Source organism: Marmota flaviventris, chromosome 5 (assembly GCF_047511675.1).
Source record: "Marmota flaviventris isolate mMarFla1 chromosome 5, mMarFla1.hap1, whole genome shotgun sequence".
Lineage (NCBI taxonomy): Eukaryota > Metazoa > Chordata > Mammalia > Rodentia > Sciuridae > Marmota > Marmota flaviventris.
In genome coordinates this window covers 34924780-34937530 of record NC_092502.1, presented here as the reverse complement: position 1 = coordinate 34937530, position 12751 = coordinate 34924780, and the positions used below count along the sequence as shown (strand labels likewise).

General features: G+C 37.7%; 1 protein-coding gene and 1 pseudogene across 1 annotated transcript in view; one reads left to right on the top strand and one right to left on the bottom strand.

Annotated features, from left to right (window-relative positions):
• LOC114107614 (olfactory receptor 2M3-like) overlaps window positions 1-1884 on the bottom strand; it is a 35544-nt gene extending 33660 nt beyond the window's left edge. The window contains exons 1-2 of the mRNA XM_071611827.1: window positions 1806-1884; window positions 1213-1396 (exon numbers count right to left, since the gene is read on the bottom strand). The gene's annotated coding sequence lies outside the window, so the exon portion shown is untranslated. The remainder of the gene's footprint in view (window positions 1-1212; window positions 1397-1805) is intronic.
• Window positions 1885-11061: 9177 nt separating this feature from the next.
• On the top strand, window positions 11062-11945 carry LOC114107609 (large ribosomal subunit protein eL8 pseudogene; annotated as a pseudogene).
• Window positions 11946-12751: the final 806 nt, after the last annotated feature.

The following is a 12751-nucleotide window of genomic DNA, read 5'->3' as shown; positions in this document are numbered from 1 at the left end:
AAATAATGTATAGTAAAGCCCCTACTGCATGCCTGGTGCATAGTAAGTGCCCACTATATCATGGCAGATATTGTGTTGTCACGATCATTTATTAAGCTCTGAACAAAGGTGATAGTAGGAAGTTTGTAAAAGAGGAGGGTATTTTAAGCATGTTGCATGGGTAGTCAGAATTTCTGAATTGAAAGGGAACTTGGGCACTCTTCACTCTGACTTGCATCTATGAAGTGATTGGTTTTCAAAATGCTTTTAAATCAAGTGATCAGACAATCTAATCTTTATTAATAAAGAAAACCCCATTCTAATGTAATCTAAGCCCTTGCTTAGATCACCAACAAAGCTTTACCAGGTAACTACAACACATATACTTTCTGTTGGGCACCAATGGGAGATATTTTAGGGCAGAAAGGTCTTCCTGCATAATTTCCGGTCAGACCTTGCCACAGCCCACAGCTGTACATTAGAGATTCCTGAAGAAGCACAACTGAAAGTTTTGTTGGAGAGCTCTGCACCAGAGAGGAGGGAAATCAGATCCACAGGAGAACTGTACCACAAAGGGGAAAAAACCACAAAGTGGAAGAGAAGGAAGCAAAGACACCAAAGTATGTTTCTCCAAATAGGAGCAGAACACTGACTATCCTTCAAGAAGAAGGGGTACAAAAAAGAATATGAGAAGAGGAAAAAAGACATGAGTGGCAAAGGAACAGAAAGCAACAACTTGTTTCAGAGAATGAGAAATGTAGATGGATGGAGTAGGTGGACAGGGGTGAATTTGACTACTGTTTTTCAGACAAAATCTATTAACAGGGACAGATAACTCTCCCAGCACCCTGTGGAGTGAAGGAAAACATCCATCAGTTTTAGGGAATTCAGTCATTGTTCAATCCTCCCTATACTTGAAAAGACAAAATAGTGTTCACTCTTCCCAAAACCTATAATGAGACCCCAAGGAAGTCATTTCCTCTTGGTGCCCCCAGTTATAAAATGACTGGATGGGAAAAATAAAACTTAAATCTTCTCTAATTTTACCCAATGAATGAAAGATGAGGATAAAGAACTCAATGTTTTAGAAGCCAGATATAACCGTTCTAGAACTTTCTACCTCCAGAGAAATAATAAGCAAAAAAATATCAAGAATAGTTGTAGGGTGAGGAAACGTTACTAAGCATTTGGTAACAGAGAGAAGATATATGACACAAAGAGGGAGAGTATTACCTGAAATCACAGAACTGGTGACACCAGGATGGACTGGGGATCAGGAGATGGGCAGACTCCAGCACCACCCAAGATGGCTGCTCTGATCAATAAGTTAGGTCTGCAAGATCTCTCCGAGTCCAGGGAAGCTGATGTACCTCCATCTCCTTGAATGAAATTGATTTGAAAAGAAAGCAGGAGGAACCTAGGAGAAATAAGAGAAATTTGTAGGAAAAAGAAAATTTCATGTTCAAAACTACTCCAGAATCTCCTGTGTTGTGAAAATGGAGTTGATGGAGGTGTTTGAAGCACAATCCACACACAGGAAATACCGAATGCCTTCCATGAGGCCTGTAGAAAGATTTTGAGGAATTAATTGAGGTTGGTTAAAATGGGGGAGAACATGGATGGTAAGGAAAAAGAAAAATCTGAAAAAGAGAATTCCATTCTAAAACCTTGGCAGAATCATTAGGAATTAAAGAAAAGCTTTCCAGAAACAACCATTGTAGCACGGAGAGAATGTTCATTTCTCAACACAAAAGACAGCAGAGTGGGAGTGAGCTGGACCCGGATGGGAGGAGACACTCTCTGGGAGCAAAGGTAGAGCATCTCACCTGCTGATGAGACCCTTTGCTGGGTCAGGTCCAGTGCCCAGCCAAGAAGTTTTATTCACTTTCACCCCTCACTACCACCCACTGTTGTCTCCTCTGCTGTGACTAAGGAAAGTCACTTCTGTTTTCACAAATCCTTGGAGACCCTTCCTTTGCCAAACCTTGTCCCCAGTCTCTGGCAATTAAACCTCCAAGGGAAGAGAGCTTCCTGAAAAGTTCTCTGATAATCTCAGCTACTTCAGCAAACAAAATCTTTCCCAGGGGAAGGTGGAAACAAAAACAAGTTTTTTTTTGGGCCAATCTGGGAAGAATCAGCTTTGCCTCCATTCCAAAAGGAAACAGGAAATGTTAGCCTGAGGTCTGTGTTTGTGGTCTACCTTGGTGTGACAGCCATTAAGTGACCTAGACTAAATGAGAAAAGTCCCATCTAAGGTTACACTGACCCTTCTTAACTCTAAGAAATTATCTCTGAGTTTAATTCTACTAAAATTTGGTTCAGTCCCTAAAAATATGTATGCTATGGTTTGGAGATGAGGTGTTCCCCCAAAGGCCCTGTGTTAATGCAGGAATGTTTGGAGGTGAAGTGATTGGATTGTGAGAGTGATATCCTAATCAGTCTATCTCAGTTTGAATGGACTGGGTGGTAACTATAGGCAGATGGGGTATGGCTGAAGCCCCTCCCCATCCTCTGCTTTTAGCTGCAATAAAGTGAGCAGCTTCGCTCTGCCATGCCCCTCCACCATGATGTTCTGCCTCACCTTGGGCCCAGAGCAGTGGAATTGGAAAACCATGGACTAAACCCCTGAAGCCATGAGCCAAAATAAACTTTCTCTTTCCTAAGTTGCTCTTGCCAGGTATTTTGGTCTGAGTGACAAAAATCTGACTACATAACAACTGAGTGACAAAAAAACTGACCACATACAACCAAACTCACCAAAAGGTTATTTGTCCCTGGTGCAGACCACCTTCTTCCCACTCTCCTGTCAGCTCTAAACCAAATGGGTTTCTCTCATACTAAGAATTTTTCAAAAATAAAGATAGCATAGCACAGAGATATTAGGCTTTGGAGTCAGACAAAGTTGGATGGGACTCTTATTTAGACTTGTCCTTGTTCAAGGGTCTTAACCTATTCAAGTCCCAGTTTTCTTATCTGTAAAACAAAAAGGGTGCATCACAAAATGTTTGTTGTGAGAATTAAAATGAATGGACAATATAAAGCCATCTCATCATTATAGATCCTAAGAATTGTAGTTACTAGTGTCACTGTCCTTCATTCTCTACAAAGGCTGAAAACAGAAACAAAAATACACATTTGAGAAAAATAATCTATAAAACTCACAGAAAAAAAAAACACCTACAGGCTGCAGCAGCAACAGAAAACAATTGCTGAGGAGGGAAAAGAATCTGATTTACAGAGTTACCACATTATAATATTCAAAATGTCCAGTTCTCAACAAAAACATTACAAAGCATGAAAGAATTAGAAAGTGTAGCCCACTGCAGAAGAGACGAACAGAAGCCATCCCTGGGTAAACATTAGGCTTACTAGACAAAGACTTTAAATCCACTGACTTAAATATTCCCAAAGAGCTTAAGTAAACCATAGACAAAGAGGTAGAGGAAACAAGGAGACCAATGTATAAATAAACAGAATGTCAATAAGGAGAAATTATAAAAATAACTCAAATTCTGGAGCTGAAAAGTACAATATCTGAAATACAGAATATTTCATGAGAGAGTTTTAGCAGGTTTTAAAAGGTAAAATAAAAATCAGCAAATGATTCAGATCAGAGTATCAACTCTGAGGAACAAAAAAAAAATGAAGAAAAATGAACAGATCTTGAGACTTGGAGGTCACCATCAAGCAATTGGAAATCCATAAAGAAGAAAAGAAAAAGTGGCTGTGAGAACATTTGAAGAAAAATGGCCCTAAATTGTTCAAATGATATTTTAAAAAAATGAATCAATACATTCAAGAAATTCATGAAACTCCAAGAAGCACAAGCACAAAGATATCTACGTTGAAACACATTATACTTAAATTGGCTTTCTTTCTTTCTTTCTTTTTTGGTAAACAAAATTTTAATCCCAAGGATTCTTACAAAATATTACAAATGAAAATGACAGCATGAAGAAAAATATCTTCTACAATATACCTTTAAACTAGAATTGGTATTTTGAATAATCTCAAATTTAGAATTAAAGAATGTTAAACAAAGATATGTATTCATATATATCAGTTACATAAGCACCTTGCATGATCTAAAGTAAATATAAACTTTCCTGAAGCTTTTCAAATTCTATATCAACTGGACAACATCAACCAAATATGAAGACTAGTTGGATTTTTCAAAAAGCTATAAGCTATTTTGATGGTATAGCTTTTATTCTAATCTCCTGGCTTGTGTTCACAGCAGCTTTTGAAGACTGCTTTATTCTTTTTTTCTTTCTATTACTCAAACCTAAGAGAGCAGAAAGAGAGAAATGACTTATCACATACATATACAGTTATAACTATAGCTATCTACCATATCCCATCTATGGAAAAAAGTAAATCTTAGTTCAGTGTTTGCCAGCTTTATTTCTATAATATTAAAACATCACACTTTAGTTGGGCAGAATGTAGAAGTTTAAAATTACTCTATGCAAGACTTTAGTTCAAAACAATTTCAATTTTGCTTAAGAGAACAGTATAAAATAACAATTCTTGGCATTACAGGTCTCATGATCCATTGTGAACTACAACTTATTTTTTCAACAAACAGCTGGATGTGGTGGCACATGCCTGTAATCTCAGTGGCTTGGAAAGCTGAAACAAGAGGATCACAAGTTCAAAGCCAGCTTCAGCAACTTAATGAGACCTGTCTCTAATAAAATATTAAAAAGGACTGGGGATGTGCCTCAGTGGTTAAGTACCCCCTGGGTTCATTCCCTATACCAAACAAAACAAACCCCAGACAAACATATGAACAGCTAAAACATCTTAAAAATACAGCAAGCTCATGAAATCTCAAACAAAACTTGAATTTTATATACATATATACTCCTGCCAAATTATTATTTCCTGTACACTACTCCTTTTGCAAATTGATCATTTCCTTTCATTTAACCTACGTAGGCTGTGAGACCTCTAGAAGAACTGGGATGGCTTGTGATTTCCCTCTTAAGACAGTGATATCTTTCTTCTCTTTTTTTTTAAATATTTTTTTTAGTTGTAGTTGGACACAATACCTTTACTCTTATTTATTTTTATGTGGTGCTGAGGATCTAACCCAGAGTCTCGCACTTGCTAGGTGAGCACTCTACCGCTGAGCCAAAACCCCAGCCCCTCTTCTCTATGGAAAGGTACCTGCTTCAGCTTTGAAAGAAGTTTCTTATTCTTGGAATTCTACAGCAAAGTGGGGGACTTCTCTGATAGTCACCTCAAGAGGGAGGTGGGCCACAATTTTTACTTTTTTTCCACCATTGATCTAGCTCTTGAACAGCATCAATTGCAACTCAAGGATTTTAAACTAAACAGATGTGAAGTTGGAAGTGTTTCTAGCAACACACATAATTCAGAGTGTTCTATAATCACTAAAAGCCCATTTCAATTCAGTATTTTTTATTTATTTATTTATTTTTTATACCAGTGATTGAATTCAGAGATGCTTTACCACTGAGCCACATCTCCAGCCCTTTTTTATATTTTATTCAGAGACAGGTCTTGCTAAATTGCTGAGGTTGGTTTTGAACTTGTAATCCTTCTACCTCAGTCTCCTCAGCCACTGGAATTGTAGGCATGTGCCACCACACCACCCAATTCACTCTTATTACCACTGTTTACAAGATCATCTATATACATGTGTAGACCAATAGATAAAAATCATGACTCATTTTGAGATCTTGAGTAAGAAATGTAAAGAGTCAAATTCACACGTGTTTTATTGCTTCCTCTGGACTGACTCCCACAGATGCCCTAATTTACCTTGTTTCCACCTATTTAAAAAAAAGAGCCCAGGAGAAAAGAGAATCCTAAAAGCAGAAAGAGAAAAGTGATATCACATACATGAGATCAAAAGAATAACAGTAGGACCTACACAGTAGCCCAGGCCCAGGGTAGGCCCAGGTCCATCCCACCACTGGAAGACCTCTACTGGAGCTCAGGCCTCAGCCCAGATCCTCCTCCACCAACCTCTGCTGGAGCCCAGGACCAGTGTGGGCCCGCCCACACACCTGAGAGTCCAGATCTAACCATTTCACCTTAGGACACTGCAGCCATCGCCATAGCCTTCCTCACACAGTAGCCTTTACCTTGAAACAACAGACAAGGCCTAGAAGCAGCTGCATCTCGGAGCAGGCAGGCATCCCAAAGCCAGTATGAGGTCCATCCTTTCAGCCACATCTCTGAAAGACATTGCATACATCTTGGGGCACCTCCACTGCTATCTCAAGTTATCTCTGCTATTGCCACCACCGCCTTTAGTTGCAGTAGCATCCATCGCAGGACACCAGCAGGGTCTGAAAGCCCAACACCTACATGAGGTTCAGATAAGCTGCACAGATACTACAAGAGTATGGGGTAGAAACTGTAATACCTCAGATACACACTACAAGAAAGGAAGACACATAGACAACATGAAAAAACAAGGGAGGAAAGTGCCTCAAACAAACCAGGATACTACAATAACAGAACCCATGGACAGCGCAGTTGATCAAATGTCAGAGAAGGAGTTCAGAATGTTCATAATTAAAATTATCTGTGAATTAAAGAATGACCTAAATGAGCAAAAAATGATACAGGCAAAAAAATGATCACTCTAACAAAGAGATAAGAGAGCAAATTCAAGCAACCATTGATGACACAATTAAACAGATAAGGGAGCAAATTCAGGCATCCATTGATCACACCAACAAAAAGATAAGGGAGCAAATAAAGGTAGCAAAAGATTACTTCAAGAAAGAGATAGAGATTCTGGGGGGAAAAAGAAAGGAAAACAATCAGAAATCCTTGAAATGAAGGAAACAATAAACCAAATAAAAAACTCAATAGAAAACATCACCAACAGAATAGATCACTTGGAAGACAGAATGGAAGATAATGAAGACAAAGTATACAATCTGGAAAATAAAGTTGACTACCCAGTGAAGATGGTAAGAAACCATGATCAGAACATCCAGGAATTATGGGATAGCATCAAAAGACAAATCTTAAAGAGTTATTGGGATAAAGAAAGGCACAGAGTCTCAAATAAAGGAATGCACAATCTCTTCAATGAGATAATATCATAAAATATCCCAAACATGAAGAATGAATTGAAAAATCAAATACAAGAGGCTTATAGAACACCAAATGTACAAAATTACAATAGATCTACACCAAGGCACATTATGATGAAAATGGCTATCATACAGACTGAGGATAAAAATCTTAAAGGCTTCAAGAGAAAGGAATCAGATCACATATAGAGGGAGACAATTCATATCTCAGCAGATTTTCCAACCCAGACCCTCAAAGCCAGGAGATCCTGGAACAACATATACCAAGCTCTGAAAGAAAATGGATACCAACCAAGAATCTTATATCCAGAAAAATTAAGCTTTATATTTGATGATAATATAAAAACCTTCCATGATAAAGTTAAAAGAACTTACAACTAAAAAGCCTACACTACAGAACAACCTCAGCAAAATGTTCCATGAAGAGGAAATGGAAAACAACAATGAAAATCAGCAAAGAGAGGTATTATACTAAAAGAAAAACTAATCAAAGGAGAAACCAGATCAAGTTACATACCAAAAATAAACAAAAATGGCTGGCAGGACAAATCATGTCTCAATATTAACCCTGAATGTTAATGGCCTAAACTCACCAATTAAAAGTCATAGGTAGGCAGATGAGATTTTTTTAAAAAGACCCAACAATATGCTTCCTTGCTACCTTCAAGAGACTCATCTCATAGGAAAAGATATCCACAGACTGAAGGTGAAAGGTTGGGAAAAATCATACCACCCATATGGACTGTGGAAGCAAGCAGGGGTTTCCATCCTCATATCAAATAAAGTAGACTTCAAGCTAAAGTTAATCAAAAGGGATAAAGAAGGACACTTCATACTGCTCAAGGCAACCATACCCCAACAAGACATAACAATTATAAATATATATGTCCCAAACAATGAAGCATCTACATTCATCAAACAAACTCTTGTCAAGTCAAATAGACCACAACACCATAATTCTGGGTGACTTTAACACACCTCTTTCACCACTGGATAGATCTTCCAAACAAAAGATGAACAAAAAAACTATAGAACTCAATAATACAATCAATAACTTAAACTTAATAGACATATATAGAATATTTCATCCTTCAACAAGCAAATACACTTTCTTCTCAGCAGCACATGGATCCATCTTCTAAAATAGACCATATACTATGCCACAAAGCAATTCATAGTAAATACATAAAAGTACAGATACTACCCTGAATTCTATCAGATCATAATAGAAATGAAATTAGAAATCAATGATAAAATTTAAAAACAAAAGCTACTCCAACACCTAGAGACTAAATAATATGATACTGAATAAACAATGGGTTGCAAAAGACACCAAGGAAGAGATTAAGAAATTCTTAGAAGTAAATAAATTGTATCAAAATTTCTGGGACACTATGAAGGCAGTACTAGGAGGAAAGTTCAATGCATGGAGTTCATTCCTTAAAAGAAGAGGAAATGGAAAAGTCAACAAATAAGTGACCTAACATTACATCTCAAAGCCCTAGAAAAAGAAGAACAAATCAACACCAAAAGCAGTAGAAGACAGGAAATAATTAAAATCAGAGATGAAATCAATGAAATTGAAACAAAAGAAATAATTGAAAACAATGACAAAACAAAAAGCTGGTTCTTAGAAAAAATAAATAAAATTGACAAACCCTTAGCCATGCTAATGAAGAGAAAGGAGAGAGAAAACTCACACATGATGAAAAAGGAAATATCACAACAAACATACAGAAGATAATTAGACATTCTGAAATATCACTACAGAAATACAGAAGATAATTAGAAATTATTTTGAAAACTTGTACTCCAATAAAATAAAAACTATTGAAGGCATCGACAAATTTCTAGAGTCATATGATTTGCCCAAATTGAATCAGGATGGAATACACAATTTAAACAGATCAATTTCAAGCAATGAAATAGAAGATGCCATCAAAAGCCTACCAACAAAGAAAAGCCCAGGACCAGATGAATACACAGCTGAATTCTACAAAACTTTTAAAGAAGAACTAATTTTGGCCATGCAATCACATATATATACACAGTAATAATAATGTCTGTTTCATTCTACTATCTTTCCTATCCCCCATCCCCTCCCCTCCCCTCCCATCACTTCTCTCTACTTATTGTACTGTCATGTATAACTAATTAAAACAGAAAAATTAATTTTAAAAAATATTTTTTAAAAAAAGAACTAATACCAATACTCTTCAAATGATTTCGTGAAATAGAAAAAGAGGGAGCACTTCCAAACTCATTCTATGAGGCCAATATCACCCTGATTCCAAAACCAGGCAAAGACGCATCAAAGAAAAAAAACTTCAGACCAATATTTCTAATGAACATAGGGTGCTAAAATTCTGGCAAATCAAATACAAAAATAGGCCTGGGAAGCCAGGTAAAGCATAGCAGGGTTGGAATCCCTACAGGCTGCCCCTGAGAGGACAGTGCATAAAGATGTCAGAAGGAATCCAAAGCTGCAGTGAAGACCCCTTAAAATTAAGAGATATCAGTAACATGGGATGTCTGTAGAGAAAAACTGCAAGAATCCAGCAGAGACAAGCCAAAAGAGAAGGCATATGACCTACAACCAGCAAAGCATATGGGAAGAGCTACAAAAACCCTTTGGAGATAAAATGACAATTCCACTTGCTCCATATGCCAGACTTGGAGCTATAGGGCTTATTTGCCCAGCAGGAGTTTGGTCTTGCTTTGGACCCAACCTTTTTTCTATGCCACTATTTCTCCCTTGTAGAATGGAAATGTTTACTCTGTGCCATTATGTAACTTACTTTGAATCTTCACAAGGCAAAATATCCATGAATTTGCCTTCAGTCTTAGATGAGATTTTGGACCTGGACTTTGGGCAATGCTGGAACTGTTAAGACTATGGGGACTCTAGGAAATGTACTAAATGAACTAAATGTATTTTGCATCATGAGATGGCCATGAACTTTTGGGGGCTAAGAGTGTAATGTTATGCATTAGACATGAGATGTTCCCCAAAAGCTCATGTGTGAGAACAATGCAAGAAAAATTAGAGGTGAAATAGTTGGGTCATGTGCATTCACTTGAATAGATTAACTAGATATTAACTGAGAATATGTAGGGCATGTCTGAAGGAGGTAGGTCAGTGGGGACATGCCTCTGGGATATACATATTTTTTTTGTCCACAATGGGTGAAGCTCTCTCTCTGCTCCTTTGTGGCCATACCTTGAGCTGCTTTTCCTTGTCTCATCCTTCTGCCATGATATTCTACCTCACCTCAGGTCCAGAGCTATGGAGGTGACTGAATCACAGTTGGCATAGAGAAAAGCTATTGATTTATGAGTGTTCATCTTTTTGCTACTTCTTTTCATAAATTTTCATCTCTCGCCTGATTCCTCTGGCTATAGTATGGAGAACTGTATTGAATCAAAGTGGTGAAAATGGACATCTTTGTCTCATTCATGATTTTAGAGAAAATGCTTTACATTTTTCTCTATTCAGAATGATGTTGGCTTTAGGTTTGTCATAAACAGTCCTGTAATTTTTAGGTAAGTTCCTTTTATCCCTACTTTCCCACCCTTTTTAACATGAATGAGAGTTGAATTTTATCAATGATATTTTCCACATCTATTGAGATGATCATACAATTCCTCTTAATTCCATTTAAGTGGTAAATTGCATTTATTGGTTTGCATATGTTGAACCGACCTTGCATCCTGAGATGAAGCCCGCCTGATCATGGTATATTATCTGTTTGATGTATTTCTAAATTTAGTTTGCTAATATTTTTAAGAAATTTTGAATTTATGTTTATTAGTGATATTTGTTTGTAGTTTTTTTTTCCTTGATGTGTCTTTGCCTGGGTTTTAGTATCAGAGTTACACTGGCTTCATAGAATGTTTTTGGGAGTGTTGTCTCCCCTTCAAATTTATGGAATAATTTGAGAAAGACTTGTGTTAGTTCTTCTTTAAAGTTCTAGTAGGCTCTCTCCTCCTGTCCACCAAGATGCCGAAGGGAAAGAAGGTGGCCCCGGCCCCAGCTGAGGTCAAGAAGCAGGAGGCCAAGAAGGTGATGAACCCGCTGTTCAAGAAGAGGCAGAAGAACTTCGTCATCAGACAGGACATCCAGCCCAAAAGGGACCTTACCCGCTTTGTAAAATGGCCCCCGCTACATCTGGCTGCAGCAGCAAAGGGCTATTCTCTATAAGCGGCTGAAAGTGCCTCCTGTGATTAACCAGTTCACCCAGGCCTTGGACTGCCAAACAGCCACCCAGCTGCTTAAGCTTGCTCACAAGTACAGACCCAAGGCCAAGCAGGAAGCAGAGGCTGTTGGCCCGGGCTGAGAAGAAGGCTGCTGGCAAAGGGGTTGTCCCCACAAAGAGACCACCTGTCCTTCAAGCAGGAGTCAATACTGTCATCACCTTGGTGGAGAACGAGAAGGCTCAGCTGGTGGAGATCGCACATGATGTGGATACCATGGAGCTGGTTGGTTGTCTTCCTGCCTGCCCTGTGTCGCAAGATGGGAGTCCCTTACTGCATCATCAAGGGGAAGGCGAGGCTGGGACATCTGGTTCACAGGAAGACGTGCACCACTGTTGCCTTCACACAGGTTAACTCGGAAGACAAAGGAGCCCTGGCTAAGTTGGTGGAAGCTATCAGAACCAACTACAATGACGGATATGAGAGATCCCTTGCCACTGGGGAGGCAACGTCCTGGGTCCAAAATCTGTGACTCGCATTGCCAAGCTAGAACTAAACTGGGATAAATGTACCTGTTGCATTTCTGTACATAAAAATAATAAATTGCCCTTCATCCAGTGGGAAAAAAATAATAATAAAGTTCTGGTAGAACTAAACGGAGAATCCATCTGGTCCTGGGCTTTTCTTTGATGTCAGAATTTTAATTGCTGTTTCAATTTCTTTACTTGACATTGGTTTGTGTAGGTTTCTGTATCTTCCTGTTTGGGGCAGGTCATAGAAATTTCTCAATCTTTTCTAGATTTTCCAGTTTATTGAAGTATAAATTTTCAAAGTAGCTTCTGATGATTGTGTGGATTTCAGAAGTGTCTGTGGTCTTTTTCATATCTAATTTTGTTAATTTGAGTCTTCTTTCTCTTTATTTTGGTTAATATGGCTAATGGTTTATCTGTTTAAGGAACTAACTCTTTGTTGCATTGATCCCATGTATTGTTTTTCTATCCCCATTTCATTAATTTCAGCTCTTAATTATTTCCTGTCTTCTATGAGTTTTGAATCAGTTTATTCTTCATTTTATAAGGACTTGAGTTGGAGCATAGGCTTATTTATTTAGGATACCCAATGCATAAATTTTCCTGTTAGAACTGCTCTTATGCTGCTTCAAAGATTCTGATGTTGTACCTCTGTTATTATTTGTTTCTAAGAATTTATTGGTTCCTTCTCTCACTTCTTTTATGATCCATTCTTCATTTAAAAGAGTTTTGTCAAATCTCTGTGTATTTATGTGATTTATATTATTTTTCTTGCTATTTATTTCTAATTTCATTTCATTATGATCTAATAGGGTACATTAGATTATACCAATTTTTTGTTTTTGTTAGATTTACATTGTAATCTAGAATATGGTCTGTTTTGGAAAGGTTTCTATGAGCTGCTGGTAAAAAGGTGAATTTAGCTGTTTGGGGGTGAAATATTCTTTTGTGTCTATTAGGTCCAAT